Below are 23,606 nucleotides of genomic sequence, written 5' to 3' on the forward strand. Positions count from 1 at the left end.
CTCTGAATTATAGTTGTCAAGGCTGTGTCCATCACTCTCACCACAGATTCTTAAACTCCCTTGCATGGTCAACTATAATTGTTAACATTTTTGAATCTCCACGGACATTTGTATCCAAAATGAAACCAATGTGGTTTCTTTCAGTGCCTTCAGCAGCCAGCACATTTGCTCATTCATTTCCACAGATTCCAACATGGTAGGAGATTCACAGAAATTTGGCTATTCATATTGTTATCTATTATATGAATGCATTTCCATATTATAAGAAAAATACATGAGTTTATGATAAATTCGTTTTCTGGGATATAACATTGGTATGCTGTTTTTTCTTTAAACCCTAAACTGAACTAAATGACGAGAGTATATATTGTTTATTAAGAAGCGCCACCACTGACCGCCAATTAAGTGCTCACATCAATTATAACTCAGTAAGAGGAGGGGTAAGAGAAGGGGATGAGGAGGTGGGGGAAGAGGGGAGGGGAAAGAGAAGGGGGGATGAGGAGGGGGAAGGGGTAAGAGAAGGTAGGATGAAGAGGAAGGGGGATGAGGAGGAAGGGGGGATGGGGGAGGAAGGAAGATGAGGAGGGGGAAGGGGTAAGAGAAGGGGGGGTGTAAGGAGGGGGAGGGGTAAGAGAAGGGGGGTGTAAGGAGGGGGAGGGGTAAGAGAAAGGGGGATGAGAAGGAAGGGGGATGAGGAGAGGGAAGGGGTAAGAGATTGGGGGCGTAAGGAGGGGCAGGGTTAAGAGAAGGAGGGATGAGAAGGAAGGGGGGTAAAGAGGGGAAGGGGTAAGAGAAGGGGGGGATGAGGAGGAAGGGGAATGAGGAGAAAGGGGGAAGAGAAGGGGGAAGGGGTAAGAGAAAGGGGGGTTAAGGAGGGGGAGGGATAAGAGAAGGAGGGATGAGCAGGAAGGGGAAGAGGAGGGGGAAGAGAAGGGGGATGAGGAGTGGGAAGAGGTAAGAGAAGGGGGAATGAGGAGGAAGGGTAAAGAGGAGGGGGAAAAGAAGGGGGGTGAGGAGGGGGAAGGGGTAAGAGAAAGGGGGTTAAGGTGGGGGAGGGGTAAGAGAAGGGGGGATGAGGAAGAAGGGGGGAACAGGATGGGAAAGAGAACGGGGATGAGGAGGGAGGAGTAAGAGAAGGGGGGATGAGAAGGAAGGGGGATGAGGAGGGGGAAGTTGAAAGAGAAGGGGGATAAGGAAGGGGAGGAGTAAGAGAAGGGGGGGATAAGGAGGAGGACGGTGTAGTCAGGACCGTAACAGTCGTCGCAGTGGGTGACCATGTCTGAACACTCGCAAGAGCTTTCAAATTATGAAACAAAATGTTGTATATATAAAAAATGTAAAAATCCAGCAAGGAAATAACACATGTCAATGCCCTAATATTATTACGGGTTTAAAAACTAAAAAAATATGGAAATATTTGTGAATTCAGATGTTATAATGTTGAGGAAAAGTTTTAGATTTCCAACACCGCCACAACACCCCCCCCCCCCCCAAAGAGGCTGCAATCTGCCTGTAGGCCTTGTCCTGTGAACACGTTGTCGCTGCTCCTATACGCCAAGAAACCAGGGAACTACACCACACCACTATACCAGGCTACTACACCATGACACTACACCAGGCTACTACACCACACCACTATACCAGGCTACTATACCACACCACTATACCAGATTACTACACCTTGCCACTATACCAGGCTACTACACCACAACACTACACCAGGCTACTACACCACACAACTATACCAGGCTACTACACCACACCACTATACCAGGGTACTACACCACACCACTAAACCAGGCTACTTCACCATGCCACTATACCAGGCTACTATACCACACCATTATACCAGGCTACTACACCATGCCACTACACCAGGTACTACTCACCACTATTCCAGGCTACTACACCATGCCACTATACCAGGCTACTACACCACACCACTATACCAGGCTACTACACCACACCACTATACCAGCCTACTACACCACACCACTATGCGAGGGTACTACACCACACCACTATACCAGGCTACTACACCATGCCACTATACCAGGCTTCTATACCACACCACTATACCAGGCTACTACACCATGCCACTACACAAGGGTACTACACACCACTATACCAGGCTACTACACCATGCCACTATACCAGATTAATACACCTCGCCATTATACCTGGCGACTACACTAAAACACTATACCAGGCTACTACACCACATCACTATACCAGGCTACTACACCACACCACTATACCAGGGTAATACACCACACAACTATACCAGGCTACTACACCATGTCACTACACAAGGGTACTACACACCACTATACCAGGCTAATACACCATGCCACTATACCAGATTACTACAACTCACCATTATACCAGGCTACTACAAGAAAACACTATAACAGGCTACTACACCACATCACTATACCAGGCTACTACACCACACCACTATACCAGGGTACTAAACAACACCACTATAACAGGCTACTACACCATGCGACTATACCAGGCTACTATACCACACCGTTATACCAGGCTACTACACCACGCTAATATACCAGGTTACTACACGATACCACTACACCAGGGTACTACAAAACGCCACTATACCAGGCTACTACACCACACCACTACACCAGGGTACTACATCATGCCACTATACCAGGCTACTATACAACCCACTTTACCAGGGTACTACACCACACCACTATACCAGGATACTACACCACACTCCTATACCAGGGTACTACACCACACCACTATACCAGGATACTACACCACTCCACTATACCAGGCAACTAAACCACACCACTAAACCAGGCTACTACACCATACCACTATACCAGGCTACTACTCCATGCCACTACACCATTGTACTACACCTCACCACTATACCAGGCTACTACAACACGCCACTCTACCACGCTACTACACCACACTCCTATACCAGGGTACTACACAACACCACTATACCAGGCTACTACACCACACCACTATACCAAAGCACTACACCACAACACTATACCAGACTAGTACACCACACCACTATACCTGGCTACTACACCAAACAACTATACCAGGCTACTACACCACACCACTATACCAGGGTACTAAACAACACCACTATAACAGGCTACTACACCATGCCACTATACCAGGCTACTATACCACACCGTTATACCAGGCTTCTACACCATGCCACTACACCAGGGTACAACTCACTACTATTCCAGGCTACTACACCATGCCACTACACCAGGGTACTACACCACACTACAATACCAGGCTACTACACCACGCTAATATACCAGGTTACAACACCACACCACTACACTAGGGTACTACAAAACGCCACTATACTAGGCTACAACACCACACCACCATACCAGGCTACTACACCAAACCACTATACCAGGTTACTACACCACACCACTACACCAGGGTACTACAACACGCCACTATACCAGGCTACTACACCACACCACTACACCAGGGTTCTACATCATGCCACTATACCAGGCTACTATACCACCCCACTTTACCAGGGTACTACACCACACCACTATACCAGGATACTACACCACACTCCTATACCAGGGTACTACACCACACCACTATACCAGGCTATTACACCAAACACCTATACTAGGCTATTACACCGAACACCTATACCAGCGTACTACACCACACCACTATACCAGGCTACTACACCATGCAACTACACCAATTTACTACACACCACTATACCATGCTACTACACCATGCCTCTATACCAGGTTACTATAGCAGGCTACTACACCACACCAATCAACCAGGGTACTACACCACACCACTATACCAGGCTACTACATACTACAACTATACCAGGCTAATACACCACACCACTGTACCAGGATACTACTCCATGCAACTACACCAGGGTACTACACCTCACCACTATACCAGGCTACTACACCACACCACTACACCAGGCTAAAACACCTCACCACCATACCTGGCTACTATACTACTACACTAGGGTACTACACCACATCATTACACCAGGCTACTATACCACGCCACTACACCAGGGTACTACACCACACCACTATACTAGGCTACTACACGACACCACTATACCAGGCTACTAAACCACACCACTATACCAGGCCACTACACCTCACCACTATACCAGGATACTACACCATGCCACTACATCAGGCAACTACACCACACCACTACACCAGGGCACAAAACCACACAACTATAACAGGCTACTACACAATGCTACTATACCAGGGTACTACATCACACCACTATACCAGGCTACTACACCACGCCACTACACCGAGGTACTACACACCACTATTCCAGGCTACTACACAAAAGTCACTATACCAGATTGCTACACAACATCACTATACCATGCTACTACACCACACCACTATACCAGGCTACTACACTACACCACTATACAAAGCTACTACTCCACACCACTACACCAGGGTAGTGCACCACACCACTATACAAGGTTACTATACCATGCCACTATACCTGGTTACTACACCATGCCACTACACCAGGGTTCTACACCACACCACTATACCAGGGCACTACACCACAACACTATACCAGACTAGTACACCACACCACTATACCTGGCTACTACACCACACCACTACAACACGCTACTACACCAAACCACTATACCAGGCTAATACACCATGCCACTACACCAGGGTACTACACCACACCACTATACCAGGCAACTACACTATGCCACAATACCAGGCTACTACACCACACCACTATACCAATCTACTACACTACTATACCAGGCTACTACACCACACCACTATACTAGAATACTACACCACACCACTATACCAGGGAACTACACCACACCACTATACCAGGCTACTACACCACACCACTACACCAGGCTACTATACCACACCACTATACCAGGCTACTACACCACACTTCTACACCAAGGTACTACACCACACAACTATACCAAGCTACTACACCACACCACTATACCAGGCAACTACACCATGCCACTATATCAGGCTACTACACCACACCACTATACCAGGCTATAACACCACACAACTATACCAGGCTACTACATAACACCACTATACCAGGCTACTACTCCATGCAACTACACCAGGGTACTACACCTCACCACTATACCAGACTACTACACCACACCACTCTACCAGGCTACTACACCACACCACTATACCAGGCTACTGCACCACTCTACTATACCTGGGTACTACACCACACAACTATAACATGCTAATACACCATGCCACTACACCAGGGCACTACACCACACCACTATACCAGGCCACTTCACCATGTCCTTATACCAGGGTTCTACACCACACCACTATTCCAGGCTACTACACCACGCCACTACACCAGGATACTACAAACCACTATACCAGGCTACTACACCAAACCACTATACCAGGTTATTACACAACATTTCTATACCAGGCTACTACACCACACCACTATACCAGGCTACTACACCACGCCACTATAACAGGCTACTGCACCACGCCACTATACCAGGCTGCTACACCACACCACTACAACAGGCTACTACACAACGCCACTATAACAGGCTATTACACAACGCCACTATACCAGGCTACTACACCACACGACTATACCAGGCTACTACACCACATCACTATACCAGGCTACTATACCCCACTACTATACCAGGTTACTACACCACGCTACTATACCAGGACACTACACCATGCCTCTATATCAGGCTACTACACCATGCCACTATACCTGACTACTACACAACGCCACTACACCAGGCTACTTCACCACACCACTATACCAGGCTACTACACCTCACCACTACACCAGGCTACTACACCACACCACTAAACCAGGCTACTGCACCACACCACTATACAAGGCTACTACACCACACAACTACACCAGGCTACTACACCACGTCATTACACCAGGCTGCTACACCACACCACTATACCAGGCTACAACACCACACCACTATACTAGGCTACTACACCACACCACTATACCAGGGTACTACACCACACCACTATACCAGGCCACTACACCACAACACTATACCAGGCTACTACACCACACCACTATACCAGGGTACTACACCACACCACTATACCAGGCAACTACACCATACCACTATACCAGACTAATACACCACACCACAATTTTGGGCCACTACACCACACCCCTATACCAGGCTACTACACACCACTATACCAGGCTAATACACCACATCACTATACCAGGCTACTACACAACACCACTATACCAGGCTACTACACCACGCCACCATACCAGGCTACTACACCACACCTCTATACCAGGCTACTACACCACACCACTATACAAGCTACTACACAACGCTACTATACCAGGCTACTACACTACACCACTATACCAGGCTACTACACCACAACACTACACCAGGGTACTACACCACACCACTACACCAGGGAACTACACCACGCCAGTATTCCAGGGTACTACACCATGCTACTATACCATGCTACTATACCATGCCACTACCCCAGTGTACTACACCACACTACTATACCAGAGTTCTACACCATACCACTATACCAGGCTACTACACCACACCACTATACCAGGCTACTACACCACACCACTATACCAGGGTACTACACCACACCACTATACCAGGCCACTACACCAAATACCTATACCAGCGTACTACACCACACCAATATACCAGGCAACTACACCACGCAACTACACCCGGGTACTACACACCACTATACCATGCTACTACACCAAGCCCCTATACCAGGTTACTATACCAGGCTACTACACCACACCAATCAACCAGGGTACTACACCACACCACTATACCAGGCTACTACACTACAACACTATACCAGGGCATTACACCACACCACTACACCAGGCTACTACACCAAGCCACTATACCAGGTTAATACACCATGCCACTGTACCAGGGTACTACACCAAGCCACTATACGAGGCATCTACACCACGCTGGCTACTACACCTCAGCACTATACCAGGGTACTACACCACACCACTATACCAGGGAACTACACCACACCACTATACCATGCTGTTACGAACCCGGATCCAGCGCCCGAGCCTGGAGCAGTGACAACCACGCCATCTGTGAGTCGGCTCCCGAAACCCCCGCCAAACGGACGACGACACCTGGTGAGGACAGCGTGTACTGGCCTCGAGGACCAGTTTCCAGTCTGGTTCCGCGCTCAACACCGCCGCTCCTGACCTCTGGTGAGGTGGTGCTCCGACGACAGCGCCATCTATGGACTGGATACGTCAGGTGTTTGTGCCCGAGCCCGTAAGTAAGGTGTTCTAGTGTGTCCCAGTCATTGATGACGTGTCTGTTTACAGAGTCGACCTGGGACCGCTGTGTTGAAGGTTGAGTCAGTCTACCCGAGGCAGCCAGTCTCCATACTGTGAAGTTTGCTGCAGCTGTTGTGACGTCGTCCCTCCGGAAAAACACTGTGGTGTGTTAGCCTGCCAGTGGGGTGGCAGTGAAAGGATTTACCCGGGACCGACTGTTGGAGACGATCATCCACTGGGGTATTGAGGACAGGAGGGTGATTTGTGATATCACACGAGACTCCTGTCTAGGGCGTACCCCTTATATCGTTCGTGGAGTGGCCGTACCAGCCTTGGTGGCTCAGTACCTGCCAGCAGACCAGCTGGACGTGTGGTTGACGGCCTCCACGACGGTGCCCCCAGTGGACCTGCGTTTTGGCTGACCTGTGGCCCGGGTAGGCTCGGCATTCTCAGAGGACACGTCGTGAGGCCACGAAGAAAGCACCAAGGACTCAGCACCAAGTGGTGTGGCACCAGCGTCTTCAGCAGAAGACCACGATGAAGGATTAATCCCCTTGTATAGTGTTAATACCCTCCCCCTGTGCACGTTTGATTTTTATATATATAATAGGTGATGGTAATAATTATAATATTAAGTTCTTAGCTTTCTTTCCCTACTCCCTTTAAGTTAATTGCGTCACGGATCTCATCCCTTGATAGCCAATACTGGCTTGGGAACGGATACATATATCTTCCTCTAACAACATCAGAGTAAGGACCCCGTTGCGTCCCGAGAGGGTCGTAACACATGCTACTACATCACACCACTACACCAGGCTACATCACCACACTACTATCCCAGTCTACTACACCAGGGTACTACACCACACCACTTTATCAGGCTACTACACCACACCGCCATACCATGCTACTACACCACACCACTATACCAGGCTACTACACCACCCCACTTTACCAGGGGTACTACACCACACCACTATACCAGGCAACTACACCATGCCACCACACTAGGGAACTACACCACACCACTATACCAGGCTACTATACCACGCCACTACACCAGGGTACTCACACCACTATAACAGGCTACTACACTATGCCACTATACAGGGCTACTACTCCATACCACTAAATCAGGCTACTACACCACGCTACTATACCAGGCTACTACACCACGCCACTATACCAGGCTACTGCACGACACCACTATACCAGGCTACAACACCATACCACTATAAAGGGCTGCTACTCCACACCACTAAACATTGCTACTACACCATGCCACTATACCAGGCTACTACACCACACCACTATACAAGGGTACTACACCACACCACTATACCAGGCTATTACATCATGCCACTATACCAGGCTACTACATCATGCCACTATACCAGATTACTACACCTTGCCAATATACCAGGCTACTACACCAAAAGACTATACCAGGCTACTACACCACACCACTATACCAGGCTACTACACCACACCACTATACCAGGGTACTACACCACACCACTATACCAGGCTACTACTTCACACCACTATACCAGGCTACTACTCCACACCACTACACCAGGATACTACACCTCACCAATATACCAGGCTACTACACCAAGCCACTACACCAGGGTACTACACACCACTATACCAGGCTACTACACCACGTCACTATACCAGGCTACTTCACATCATCACTATACCAGGCTACTACACCACTATACCAGGCTACTACACCACACCACTATACTAGGCTACTACACCATGCCACTATACCAGGCTACTACACCACACCACTATACTAGGCTACTACACCATGCCACTATACCAGGCTACTGCACCACACCACAATTTTGGGCAACTACACCACACCCCTATACCAGGCTACTATACACCACTATACCAGGCTAATACTCCACATCACTATACCAGGCTACTACACAATGCCACTATACCAGGCTACTACACCACACCACTATACCAGGCTACTACACCACACCACAACACCAGGGAACTACACCATGCTACTATACCATGCCACTACCCCAGTGTGGCATGGTAGTATAGGCCTATTTGGTGTAGTGGCCTATACCAGGCAACTACACCAGGGTACTACACACCACTATACCATGCTACTACACCATGCCCCTATACCAGGCTACTATACCACACCACTATACCAGGCTACTACACCACACCACTATACCAGGCTACTACTCCACACCACTATACCAGGCTACTACTCCACACCACTACACCAGGATACTACACCTCACCAATATACCAGGCTACTACACCAAGCCACTACACCAGGGTACTACACACCACTATACCAGGCTACTACACCACGTCACTATACCAGGCTACTTCACAACATCACTATACCAGGCTACTACACCACTATACCAGGCTACTACACCACACCACTATACTAGGCTACTACACCATGCCACTATACCAGGCTACTGCACCACACCACAATTTTGGGCAACTACACCACACCCCAATACCAGGCTACTATACACCACTATACCAGGCTAATACTCCACATCACTATACCAGGCTACTACACAATGCCACTATACCAGGCTTCTACACCACACCACTATACCAGGCTACTACACCACACCACAACACCAGGGAACTACACCATGCTACTATACCATGCCACTACCCCAGTGTGGCATGGTAGTATAGGCCTATTTGGTGTAGTGGCCTATACCAGGCAACTACACCAGGGTACTACACACCACTATACCATGCTACTACACCATGCCCCTATACCAGGCTACTATACCACACCACTATACCAGGCTACTACACCACACAACTATACCAGGCTACTACACCACACCACTATACCAGGCTAATACACCACACCATTATACCAGGCTACTGCACCACACCACTATACTAGGGAACTACACCACACTACTATAACATGCTAATACACCATGCCACTACACCAGGGTCCTACACCACACCACTATACCAGGCTACTACACCACAACACTATACCAGGGCACTACACCACACCACTACACCAGGCTACTACACCAAGCCACTATACCAGGTTAATACACCATGCCACTGTACCAGTCTACTACACCAGGGTACTACACCGCACCACTTTATCAGGCTACTACACAACACCACTATACCAGACTACTACACCATACCACTATTAAAGGCTACTACACCATTCCACTATACCAGGCTACTTCACCACACCACAATACCAGGCTACTACACCATGCTACTATACCTGGCTACTACACCATGCCACTATACAAGGCTACTACACAATGCCACTATACCAGGCTACTACACCACACCACCATATCAGGGTACTACACCACACCACTATTAAAGGCTACTACACCATGCCACTATACCAGGCTACTACACTATGTTACTATACCAGGCTACTACACCATGTTACTATACCAGGCTACTTCACCACACCACAATACCAGGCTACTACACCTTGCTACTATACCTGGCTACTACACCATGTCACTATACAAGGCTACTACACCATGCCACTATACCAGGCTACTACACCACACCACTACACCAGGCTACTACACCAGGGTACTACACCATGCTACTATACCAGGCTACCACACAATGCCACTATACCAGGCTACAACACCACACCACTATACCAGGCTACTACACCACACCACTATACCCGGCTAATACACCATGCCACTATACCCGGCTACTACACCACACCACTATACCAGGCTACTACACTACACCACTATACCAGGCAACTACACCATGCCACTACACCAGGGTATTACACCACACCACTATTCATGTTCCTACACCAGGGTACTTCGTCACGCCACTATACCAGGTTACTACACCACGCCACTATACCAGGCTACTACTCCACGCCATTATACCAGGCTACTGTACCCCACCACTATACCAGGCTACTACACCACGCTACTATACCAGGCAAATCGGGCCTTGCATATTAGGCTGAGAAGTGCGTTCTGGCTACTAGGTACGACATATATATATATATATATATATATATATATATATATATATATATATATATATATATATATATATATATATATATGTCGTACCTAGTAGCCAGAACGTCGTACTCGGCCAACTATGCAAGGCCAGTAGGTCGAGGAGGCTGAGAAGTAGTAGGCCAAGAAGTCTGTGGAAAGGTTCCGCAGGCACCTGGATGGGTTTTAGTGGAGCCTGGGGAATAGAGATGTTATGTTTACCTGCCATCTGACATGTATGACACTGTTGCACGTACATTTTAACGTCTTTTACCATACCTGGCCAGTAGTAGTCTTGTCTGATTCCGTGGTAGGTTTTGTTGAAACCATAGTGAGAAAGAGCTCCATGGGCCAGGTGTAGAATATCGGGCCGTATGCTGGTGGGAATCACTAGTTGTTCGACATTGGCCCAATCGTCATCCTCCTTCAGCTTGCTGGGTCTGTATCTGCGGTAGAGCAACTCATTCTCTAGGAAGAACCCAGGGATACTGTCATGTTGAGTCTCAGCTTGGAAGAATAATGGTGTTAATGATTGATCTTCCCTCTGTAACTTACGGAACTCCAACTTGGTAAGATTTGGGGGTAGATGCTGAGGGTCTTGAGTGACAGCGGTAGCAGTAGAGTCAGCTGGTTGCGGTCGTGCAGCTTGTGCACGGGTGGTCACCAAAACCAGAGGAGAACCTTGATCACTTTCTTGAACCTCTGCTGTAACATATTCAAAGATGGGATTATCCATTACAGAGGTACACACCTGGGGTTTGTCTGTGATGATCAGGTTGGACGGTTGCAGGTCTTCTGCCAAGTCGTTGCCCAGGAGAAGTTGCACTCCAGGCATGGGAAAAGGCCTGATGGCGACTTGGACTTCACCGGTCACGACGGGACAATCCAGGTGGACTCTGGCGAGTGGATACGGAGTGGTAGCAGTGAGGTCAGTGATAAGGACGGTTTCCCCGGTGTAGGTGACGTTAGGCACAGCCGATTTCATTATGATGGACTGAAGAGCCGCTGTGTCCCTCAAGATCTTCAATTTGAAACGTCCCTCCGAATCTGTACCGTTGGTAGAGACAGTTCCAGGATACAGGTGTTTACTGAAGAGAGAAAGATCATTAACATGAACACCAACATTCATCACAGGCTTACCGGACTTAGGAGGAGTCTGTTTGGGTTTAGTAGATTCATTGCTCTTGTATTGAGCCTTCACACATCTATCTATGTTATGTCTATAGAGTTTGCAATACTTACAATACAATTGTGAGCTCGCTTGACCTGTACTCACTTTATCGTAACTGTACCAAGACTTCTTACTGGAAGGTAGTTCTGGTGTCAGCCGGTGGATGAGGCTGTAGGTGTCAGCCGACTTCGCACATTTGATGTAGTCGGTTTCTTCTTTATCTGCTAGATATAAACGGACGGAAGTGGGAACACGTCTCAAGAATTCCTCAACTAGCATGAGGTTGATGAGTTCTGCAAATGTAGAGACATGTGCTGCTTCCAGCCATTTCATAAAATATCTTTTCTTGGTATTGGCAAATTCTAGAAAGGTGGTGGTACTTGCCTTAAGATGGTCACGAAATTTTCGTCTGTAGCTTTCGGAGGAGAGAAAATAGGCGTCCAAAACTGCTTGCTTCAGGGTCTGGTAGTCGTTCTCAGACGCTAAGGTACTGAGAGTAACTGCAGCTCTACCTGTGAGATGCACTCTGAGAAGGGTAGATCATTGATCAGCAGGCCAGCTAAGTTTATTAGCTAGGGTCTCAAAGGTGGTAAAAAAAGACATCAATCTCTGTCTCAACGAATTGTGGCATTAACTTACTTGCATGGGAGACATTGAAACTTACTGGAAGACTGGCGGTAGCTTGCTGGCGTTGAGTGTGGTGTGTAGTCTCCAACGTGAGTTCTCGTTGACGACATTCTATAGCCATTTCCGCTTGCTTTTTATCATGCTCGCGTTGCATCTCCAGGTGACAATGTTTTGCTTCAAGCTGTACTCGCTCACGCTCTCTGAGTAGTACTGTCTCACGTTCTTGTTCTTCTTTCCTGATTACAGCCTCTCTTTCCCTTAGGACCGCCTCTCTTTCTTGCTCTTCTTTCCTTATTGCAGCTTCTTCTTTCTTCATTTGTAGAGCTTCTTGCTGTTGCTCCCTCTCAAGCTTGGCGAGTTCAAGTTTGAGTTTCATAGTTGCCAAGTCATGTTTATCTGCAATAGAATAAGTTTCGTGAGTTTTAGAGTCAATCTTCCCTTCATCTAAGAGGTGATCCATAATTAAGTTATGTAATTCATTTTTGTTGGCTCCATGGGGAACATCTAGTTGATACTCGTGTGCAAGAGATTGTAATTCAGTCCTCTTGGCACGACATAAGGTCTCTATTTCACCTGCTGGATCGTTACGGAAAGCTTGGAGACGAAACATGGTGAAAGATAGCAAATAAATGTACAACAAATATAGTTGTGATATGGTGAATGTCAGAAACAGGATAACGTGGCAACTGGTAACTATCCTGTGGAATTTTAATCTCTAACAATTAACGTTAATTATAGGATGGTAAATGATTAGTCAATCAAAGTCGCAGGAAATCTTGTACCCGGTACTCAATGTAAGAGAATAAGGGCAAGAAAATCCTACTAAATAAATGAAACTGAGTTTCTAAAGCAAATGAAACATTTAATTGCTCCAAAAGTGAATTAGGTAGTCCAAGAATGTAGGCATACCTTGCCGAGTCTGTATAGGACATAAGCAAGGGTTTCCCACTAAATGAATATGATACTTACAGAATTAGCGAACTTTGTGCTCTGAAAAAAGAAAGCTAATTCCCTACCTAAGTAAATATCATCATCTCTGACCGACGTGTAGGGGCGCGAGTGTCAACTGGTGATGAGAACTGCTGCTGAGGTCCCAACTCAGCAACGTAGTCCGTGCTAGAGGAACTATGGCCCTCTTATCCTCCTTCAGTCGGATTGCAGAAGATAGGGTGCTTTGACCCGAAGACAAACCAAAGTACCAGGGTACCACAATGATGATCTGCCGATAATATGAGAAATATCCTAGGGACAAAAGGTGGTAAACACGAGTAATAACACGGAGGGAGAGATGACCAATTAAGAGTATGACTGAGGCCTACAGTCACCACGTAATCCAAAGTTATCCCACACTCACCATATGCTACTCTCGGAATGCACAATACACACAGCACCATATAAATATGAAAATTAATGATAATACTGAAAAGCAACTTTAGCAAAGCGAAGTACGCTTACCACAAATTAACGTTCTGGTACTAGTACCTGAGTGAAGCTCCGTGGACAGGCCCCCATTAAATGTGACGGGAAAGTGTTGGAGTATAGATGTTCGGCAGTCCTCCAATAGCAGGTGTCAATGCCTGGTCACACTTACAAAAAAAAGATAGACTGCTTGCCTGTTGTCTGTGGTAAGTGAGAGGGAGGAACACGTAAAACACAAAGTATGAACAATGAAACTTTAATATATTTACTTTAAACATAAATGAAAATAAAGACAAATCTCGGGCAAATGACTGGTGCAATAAAATGACAAAGATATGTGCAAAAACACAATAGATTAAATAATATAATGTTGAAATGGTGCTGAGAATATTGGCTTTAGCTGAGACCTCCCTTAGTATACGAAAGCCAGAGAGCTTAGTATGCCAGAGAGAGATGTCAACTCTAAGAGCACAAAGAATATTCTGAAGTTGATGGCTGGTCAGGCTCAGACATCGACTCAGGTAGATGGCGCTGAGGTGCAGGGTGCAGGTGCATGGTCGACGAGTCACCAATCAGGAGCAGGCAGGCTGGGATGGGTAGTATGCTGGTTGACGACGAGCCGGCATGGAGGGTGTGTGGAGTAGGGGGGTTCTTGGGTACGTTTTGCCTCCTGGTCAAAACGTTTTGTGCTACTGGTGACGTATCTTGAATGTAGCATCTTGTACTTGTAGAATTGACGTAACTTTAAGTAGGGAAGAGCAGGCTCAATCTCTCTTGAAAGAGATTATCATCACAAAATATATATATATATATATATATATATATATATATATATATATATATATATGTCGTACCTAGGAGCCAGAACGCACTTCTCAGCCTACTATGCAAGGCCCGATTTGCCTAATAAGCCAAGTTTTCCTGAATTAATATATTTTCTCAAATTTTTTCTTATGAAATGATAAAGTTACCCATTTCATAATGTATGAGGTCAATTTTTTTTTTATTGGAGTTAAAATTAATGTAGATATATAACTGAACCTAACCAATTCTACCTAACCTATCTTTATAGGTTAGGTTAGGTTAGGTTAGGTAGCCGAAAAAAGTTAGGTTAGGTTAGGTTAGGTAGGTTAGGTAGTCGAAAAAAACATTAATTCATGAAAACTTGGCTTATTAGGCAAATTGGGCCTTGCATAGTAGGCTGAGAAGTGCGTTCTGGCTACTAGGTACGACATATATATATATACTATTATAATGTCGTTGATGTTACTTACAACCAAACCAAAAATCCCGTTGAGTGCTTATACTTTAGTCAGGAGATCACCCTGTGCTCTCCTGGCACTTGGAGAGGGGCTCAGCGTCACAAGTTTAGGGGATGCGGCTCCAATACTGGCCTCGTTGTCACGTGCACACACCCACTTGAGCTGCCGAACCTCCCCACTCTCTCAATATTTGGTACGACCTCCTCAATCCCCTTTACTGAAATATTACTCCGTACTACCTTGTCCACAGCTATGGTGCTTGGTTCTCTCTCTCCCTCTCCCTCTCCCCGTCTCTCCCTCTCCCCGTCTCCCCGTCTCTGTCTCCCCGTCTCTGTCTCCCCGTCTCTGTCTCCCCGTCTCTGTCTCCCCGTCTCTGTCTCCCCGTCTCTGTCTCCCCGTCTCTGTCTCCCCGTCTCTGTCTCCCCGTCTCTGTCTCCCCGTCTCTGTCTCCCCGTCTCTGTCTCTCCGTCTCTGTCTCTCCGTCTCCGTCTCCGTCTCCGTCTCCGTCTCCGTCTCCCTCTCCCTCTCCCTCTCCCTCTCCCTCTCCCTCTCCCTCTCTCTCTCTCTCTCTCTCTCTCTCTCTCTCTCTCTCTCTCTCTCTCTCTCTCTCTCTCTCTCTCCCTCTCTCTCTCTCTCTCCCTCTCCCTCTCCCTCTCCCTCTCCCTCTCCCTCTCCCTCTCTCTCTCTCTCTCTCTCTCTCTCTCTCTCTCTCTCTCTCTCTCTCTCTCTCTCTCTCCCTCTCCCTCTCCCTCTCCCTCTCCCTCTCCCTTTCCCTCTCCCGCTCTCTCCCTCTCCCGCTCTCTCCCTCTCCCGCTCTCTCCCTCTCCCGCTCTCTCCCTCTCCCGCTCTCTCCCTCTCCCTCTCTCTCTCCCTCTCTCTCTCCCTCTCTCTCTCTCTCTCTCTCTCTCTCTCTCTCTCTCTCTCTCTCTCTCTCTCTCTCTCTCTCTCTCTCTCTCTCTCTCTCTTTTCTATTTTCTGCGAAGCCTCACTAGGATAAGGGCAAACACCTTACAGTTATAAACATTTAATACTCAGAGAACATATACAAACATTCACAAGATTCAATAATAACTCCAACACTCTATGCTATTGCAATCAGGTTGCACCCAATCCCATCGGGACTCTATCAGCTGCTTATCTCAAGTGGTAATCCAACACCTGGCTCGCAACTTATGCTATCAACCTCATTAGGTGAGTTAAATCTTGTCATATACTACAGCACTATAAACTTCACCATACGTAAATGATAACCAATCACCCGGTTAGTCCTAGAACATATATAAATATACACAAAATGTACACAAGGAAAATGTATCCTATTGCAGTAACACTATAAACATTAATCAAATGTTCCTCGATACAAAAATGACCATTCACCCACCTTCCACTGCGTCTTGCACGCCAATGACACTCAAACGCTCTACCGACTCTCTATAAGTAATTACTAAGAATCTCTTCTCTACAAACAGAGGATCTCCACCCTGAACACCTTCAGGTCCTCATAGAATTGTCTACCAGGGTCCTCTACAGCTCTTCCGGCTGCTACACCATGAAGTCTTCCTTAACAGCAATGGTGCTTCACCACTGGTATCATAGAAACACGTGAATCTTCCCTTCGCTCCTCCTCTTCCCACAGTTTGAGATCCACCTCCTCACTATGGAGCTCTGCTCTTCCACAGGGTCCAATATCCACTCCTACGGCCTTGAAGTTCCACTCATTAACTTCTCCTCTGGCCTCCAAGCACTCCCATCAACTTCTTCCTCAGGACAAACCTACAACCCATTTACATGCTAATAAAAATGTTTCCCTTTAAACACAAACAAAATAAACCATACAATTAAGGCTTCCACCCAACATCACTCTGCTTTCTACATGTTATGAGGACGGACTCCCCCATTGAGGAGGAAGCCATTTTCCACCTCCTGCTGGGTGGTTCCTCCGCCTGCCGCGGCTGGACAGCTCCTGTGGAGCTAATCCTCCCTCGGTCACCCACAAGCGCTCAGAGGGGACAGACGTTGCTCCGCCCTCCAGGACGTTCCTCCATCTTTACTCTCTTATTTTGGCCTGCTGCCTTATCAAAACATGCTTAATATATCACTAAACATTCGCTACTGTCGCTGGGCACACGACCAACTATAGGCAATCACTATTAACTAGTTAAATTTGGGCTTACCTCAATAAGGTTTCCTGCAGGGCGCTCTCCCTCTCGATGTCGCCCGACCAGGGTGCTCCCACGGCTGCCCAAAAAAAGTCTCTGGGCGTCTTCACAACTCTTCTTGCCGTCCAGGACTTGAGACCACACATTCCCAGCTTGATTCCACAGCTGAAACGTCTGCACACTTCCTTTCTCTTGAAGGTATATCAACTAGGGGGTTCTTCTCTAACAGGAGCTCACACGAGGTGCGGCTTCCCCTCACGATGTCTGGTGCTCAAGTGGGGGTCAAAGCCCTCCAGAAGCGATCTTTACACTTCTAGCAAACTCTCCACATCTCATGTTAAGTCATTTACTTATATTCTTGATCACTGCTCAGACTCTTAAACTATTTATCAAACCTAACCAATTATTTTACGTATGTATCTCAATGTCTATATTTCTTTGAGCTCTTATTTGGGTCAGGTCTTGCAGAATAACTCTCAAGGTAGACTCGTTTCTCAGCTACCTGGGATCATAACAATACATACATGCATATACCAGGCGAGGAGGGAGGGGGGGGGGGGGTACCGGTGTGTCAACCAGTGTTTATAGAAATTTGTTTGAGAAAAAAAATGGGGTTCGTTGACTCTTGGAAAATCATCAATCCTGTTTTGAGTTGATCGAGCTCAGTGTGTCAGATTACAAGTGTACGATTCATTCACCACTGGGAGATGTTATTACTGGCTTTATGATATTACATTTTTATGAGGGCCACTCGCTCCATTTCTTAGAGATGCTGTCGATCTAACGACCCAAAGCATTCTAGCATTACGTAGGTAATGACGAAATATAGTATGTGTACTCACTATAATGCTAGTGCTGAAGGCAGAATATGAGAAAACATATTTTTACTCTGAAATAATATTATTTTATAATGAAATAAGAAGTAAATACTTCCTTGAACCATCTACTTCCTTCAAAGGAAGTAGATGGTCCAAGCGACAATGTTGTGGAGCGATTTGCTGGCATATCAGCCTTCTGTCCTTAGTGATCCAGTCGTTGCACTTCTCTGTTCAAATTATCGCAAATTTAATTTAAGATAATAACAAATAGAATGCATATTTTAAATAATATCTAACATAACTAGCCAGAATACATTTAAGATTTATTTAAAAATCCATGTCTTGAAGTTAAATGGACTCCTTAGGACATTAGTTTTGTTATATCGATACTAATCGCTATTTGTTGGAATGTGTTCGCTACTCAAACTACTATGTAGAGTACTTATGTAAAATCTCCTATGTCTCTTCCCGCATGGAACACTGAACCCTACACGCTCTCTGATATATTGGAAATATGTATTGTTTAATAGAAATTCACAAATGAAGCTTATTATGTATATGCTATAAAATAAGCAGAGATATAGTCGTTTTTTCGTATTAATCACAGAGATTAGATCTTACTGGTAGAGGAAAGATCTTTTGGAGATCAATTATAAGTTTATCTAGATATTGTAATAAACAAAAGTTTTTGATGTCATCAGAAGGCAGAAATATACGCTCCATTTTAAATCCTTTGTCATAACTATAACTGTAGGGAAAACGAAGATATATGCATTTTTATAGTTACTTGTTGGCTAGGTCAGGGAGTATGAAGCCATGCACACCCATCATTAAATTGTGTATTTAATTTGCATATATGCTAATTAACCTTAAAAATCTATATGTCAGAAGAAAGACAGATGTCGACATTAATGTGACAATATTTCAAGGAATATATATCTTAAGTGAAAGCAAATATACAGTTAAATAAATACCACCCCATCGCTGGTGTCCGGACCCATGAAAACTACCTAGGCATCAGTGTCCAGCCAAGCGGGGATCACAGGCTGCACAATACTGATAAATTATGTAATTCACAGAGAAGCGTTGATAAACATAAATATTTTATATTTTATTAAAAACACATATAAACTTTGTTTTCAAATGTCGAATGTAAATATTTCATATATAAGAACCAAGATGTATTTAGCATATAACGATTTCCTATAAAGTTGCAATGATACCTTAATTGCACTCTATCATCATTTTATACAGAAAGAACTTAACTTATAAAACTGAAGTCGCTTTAACACTCAAAACAGAAGTAAAGATTTATATGTATGTTAATTTTGTCGCAGGATCAATGTCTATGCATATTATGGCTGAAACAGTCAGATTATATGTCAGCAATAAGCAAGTAATTATTAAAAGAAGGCGTCAAGTCAGGGAATGCCATACACAAGTAAAGCCATTCTTACATTCATCATAAACCTTAATATATGTTATTTCATCATAATTTTGTCATTAATGTATATATTTTGAAAATATTTTTTTTTTTTGCAAGAAGACAATGGGTTGATGAGATTACCTAAGATTGGTATTTTGACATTCATACAAAGCCACTAACATACATAGCTTTTCAGGCAGGTCCTTAATCTAACATATTAGGTAAGATAAAGAGGTTCATTGTAGCAAGGTTGTATATTGAAAAATGACTACAATATAAGTTGTCAGAGGTGATTATACAGGTAAGGATAAGTACTTAAGTAAGGATAGTAAGTACTTAGTAAGGATAAGTCTTAAGTACAAATATTGGGGAAGTGGGTAGTATAAGATGCAGTGTGAGTTTGAAGCAAAAGTGAGGAAACTATGAGAATGAAATCAGGTACTTTTTGGTTTTACTTTGGAACAGGGCATGGGTTGGACAATTTTTTAATTCGCCAGGGAGTGAGTTCCAAAGACTGGGCACTTATATTTGCGTGGAGTGTTTGCACAGATTTAGTCTGACTTTGGGGATATCAAAGAAATATTATTTTTCTTGTATTGTGCTCATCGGTTTTATTACACTTATCAATGTCAAGTTTCAGATCAAGATTAAAATTAAGGAACAAGGTTTTGTACATGGAGATAACACATGAGAATGTGTGGAGTGAGTTATGTTTAGCATATTAAGGGACTTAAACAGTGGGACTGTGTGTTGTCTGAAGACAGAGTTTGTTATTGTTCTGATCACTGGTCAGATCTGGTAGAAGTCGCTGGTGATGAAAATCATGGAACGAAAGAGAGCCAAGTACAAAATGGCTTATGGTGGATTTGCGAATTTAAGGAAGGTGATGTTGTTACTGTAGCTATCCCTGGAAAAGACTGACCGCTTGTGAGGTGAAAAAAAATTGCCAGCACAATTTTTCGTGTTCGTGGAGAGATTGACAACATGAATGTTCTGGCAAGCGAATATGGTGAACTGAAAACAAAATATTTAGATAAAGACCTAGTTACACTTCACGCTTCTCGTGTGTGGCCGATACTTAATGAAGACAAAGAAGTTTTGCACTTTCTGTTCCTGTATCAGGAGGAATACCTGATTAGCATAATTTCATTATGTTGATTTTTATTTTATTACATTTATTTATATCAATAAATATGTCAGTATCATAACGTACAAACTCTATAATGAAACAAATGTAGATCTGAAAACAATTCTTCCTGATGCAAACAAATTTGAATTAAATGGTGAAATACATGACAATTACAGAATTTAAACAGGAGCCAGTCCTGTTCAGAGGGTATTTCTAAATATGTCCCAGTTGTCACGGGGAGATACATGGTGCTTCGAGGTAATTAGCAATCAATTATCTTAACTACACAAGTTTATAGACTCCTGGCAATAAGTACACTGGGGAATATCATGGAGACTTACCGGGCCATGAACTAATTATAACTCATGTCAGGTTAATGGAACATATCGCCCATGTTGAACACAGAGCTCTGGACCATAATTACTGTGCATGAGAACCTGACAGTCGGCTTCATATACTGAGCATTATTAATGTGTATGATGGCAGTCTACGTCATATACTGAACATTATTATTGTGTGTGATGACAGTCTACATCATATACTGAGCATTATTCATGTGTATGATGACAGCCTGAGAGTCTACGTCAAATACTGAGCATTATTAGTGTACATGATTACAGTCTGACAGTCTATGTCATATACTGAATATTATTAGTGTGTATAATGACAGCTTGCCAGTCTATGTCACATATTGAGCATTCCCCTGAAACACAAACCGTAACTGCCTCTATTTTCCGCTTGTTACAAGTTGTAATAAAGTTGTTACATCTTGTGTTAAAACGTGTTTATGTCGTATTAGAACGTTATTACAACTTGCTATATTGTTGTTATAACTGGTTAAGAGGTGTTAAAACTTGTTCGAATGTTGTAGCAACGACGTAGACTCGATGTGTGTTCGGCGGGTTATCAGTGTGCATGATCCAACCCGTCCTCAGGGTCCCCAACAGCTCCTGACACATCCTGCTTATACTGCCCAGGCTGTTTTGTTTAACAGTGTCTCTGTGGTATACTCAAGGCTCAGGCACAACCAGGGCGTCCCTTTGTGGTTACTGACCCTCTTGACCACAAGTCCCTCCCACCTATCACAACCTGCATGCCAGCCTGCCTGCTAGTTTGCTATCCTGCCGGCTTGCCTGGCAGCCTGCCTGCCAGCTTGCTATCTTGCCGGCCGGCTAGTATGCCATCCTCCTTGCCCTCCGACATGCCATCCTGCCGGTTTGCCTGCCATCTTGCCTGCCACCTTCCTATCCTGCCGGCTTGCCTGCCATCTTGCCTGCCACCTTCCTATCCTGCCGGCTTGCCTGCCATCTTGCCTGCCATCTTGCCTGCCACCTTCCTATCTTTCCGGCTTGCCTGCCATCTTGCCTGCCACCTTCCTATCCTGCCGGCTTGCCTGCCATCCTGCTTGCCCTGCGACCTGCCATCCTGCCTGTCAGGCTACCTGCCTGCCTGCCGGCCATCCTTCGAGTCAGACTGGTTTCTATCCTGGCCTGCCTGCTAATCTGCCGTGCTACCTGACATCGTGTCTGCCATTCTGTCGGTCTGCCTGCCATACTGCCGGCTTCCTTGCCATACTGTCGGTCTGCCTGCCATACTACCGGTTTGCCTGCCATACTACCGGTTTGCCTGCCATACTGTTGGTCTGCCTGCCATACTACCGGTCTGCCTGCCATACTGTCGGTTTGCCTGCCATACTGTTGGTCTGCCTGCCATACTACCGGTCTGCCTGCTACACTACCGGTTTGCCTGCCATACTACCGGTCTGCCTGCCATACTGTCGGTTTGCCTGCCATACTACCGGTTTGCCTGCCATATTGTCGGTCTGCCTGCCATACTGTCGGTCTGCCTGCCATACTACCGGTCTGCCTGCCATACTGTCGGTCTGCCTGCCATACTACCGGTCTGCCTGCCATACTGTTGGTCTGCCTGCCATACTACCGGTCTGCCTGCCATACTATCGGTCTGCCTGCCATACAGTCGGTCTGCCTGCCATACTGTGGGATATTTGGGTTTGATTCTGATTAATTAATAATTAAAGTAGTAAATTAAATTACGAAGGACCACCCGCTTTTAAAGTAAAGAGGGAAACTGAGAATTTCAGATCATTAGATAAAATTCTAGAGAAAACCAGTGACTATGGATATGACTAGAAAGTATGATCATAAGAATAATTAA

The sequence above is a fragment of the Procambarus clarkii genome, chromosome 82 (genome assembly GCF_040958095.1).
Source record: "Procambarus clarkii isolate CNS0578487 chromosome 82, FALCON_Pclarkii_2.0, whole genome shotgun sequence".
Classification (NCBI taxonomy): Eukaryota; Metazoa; Arthropoda; class Malacostraca; order Decapoda; family Cambaridae; genus Procambarus; species Procambarus clarkii.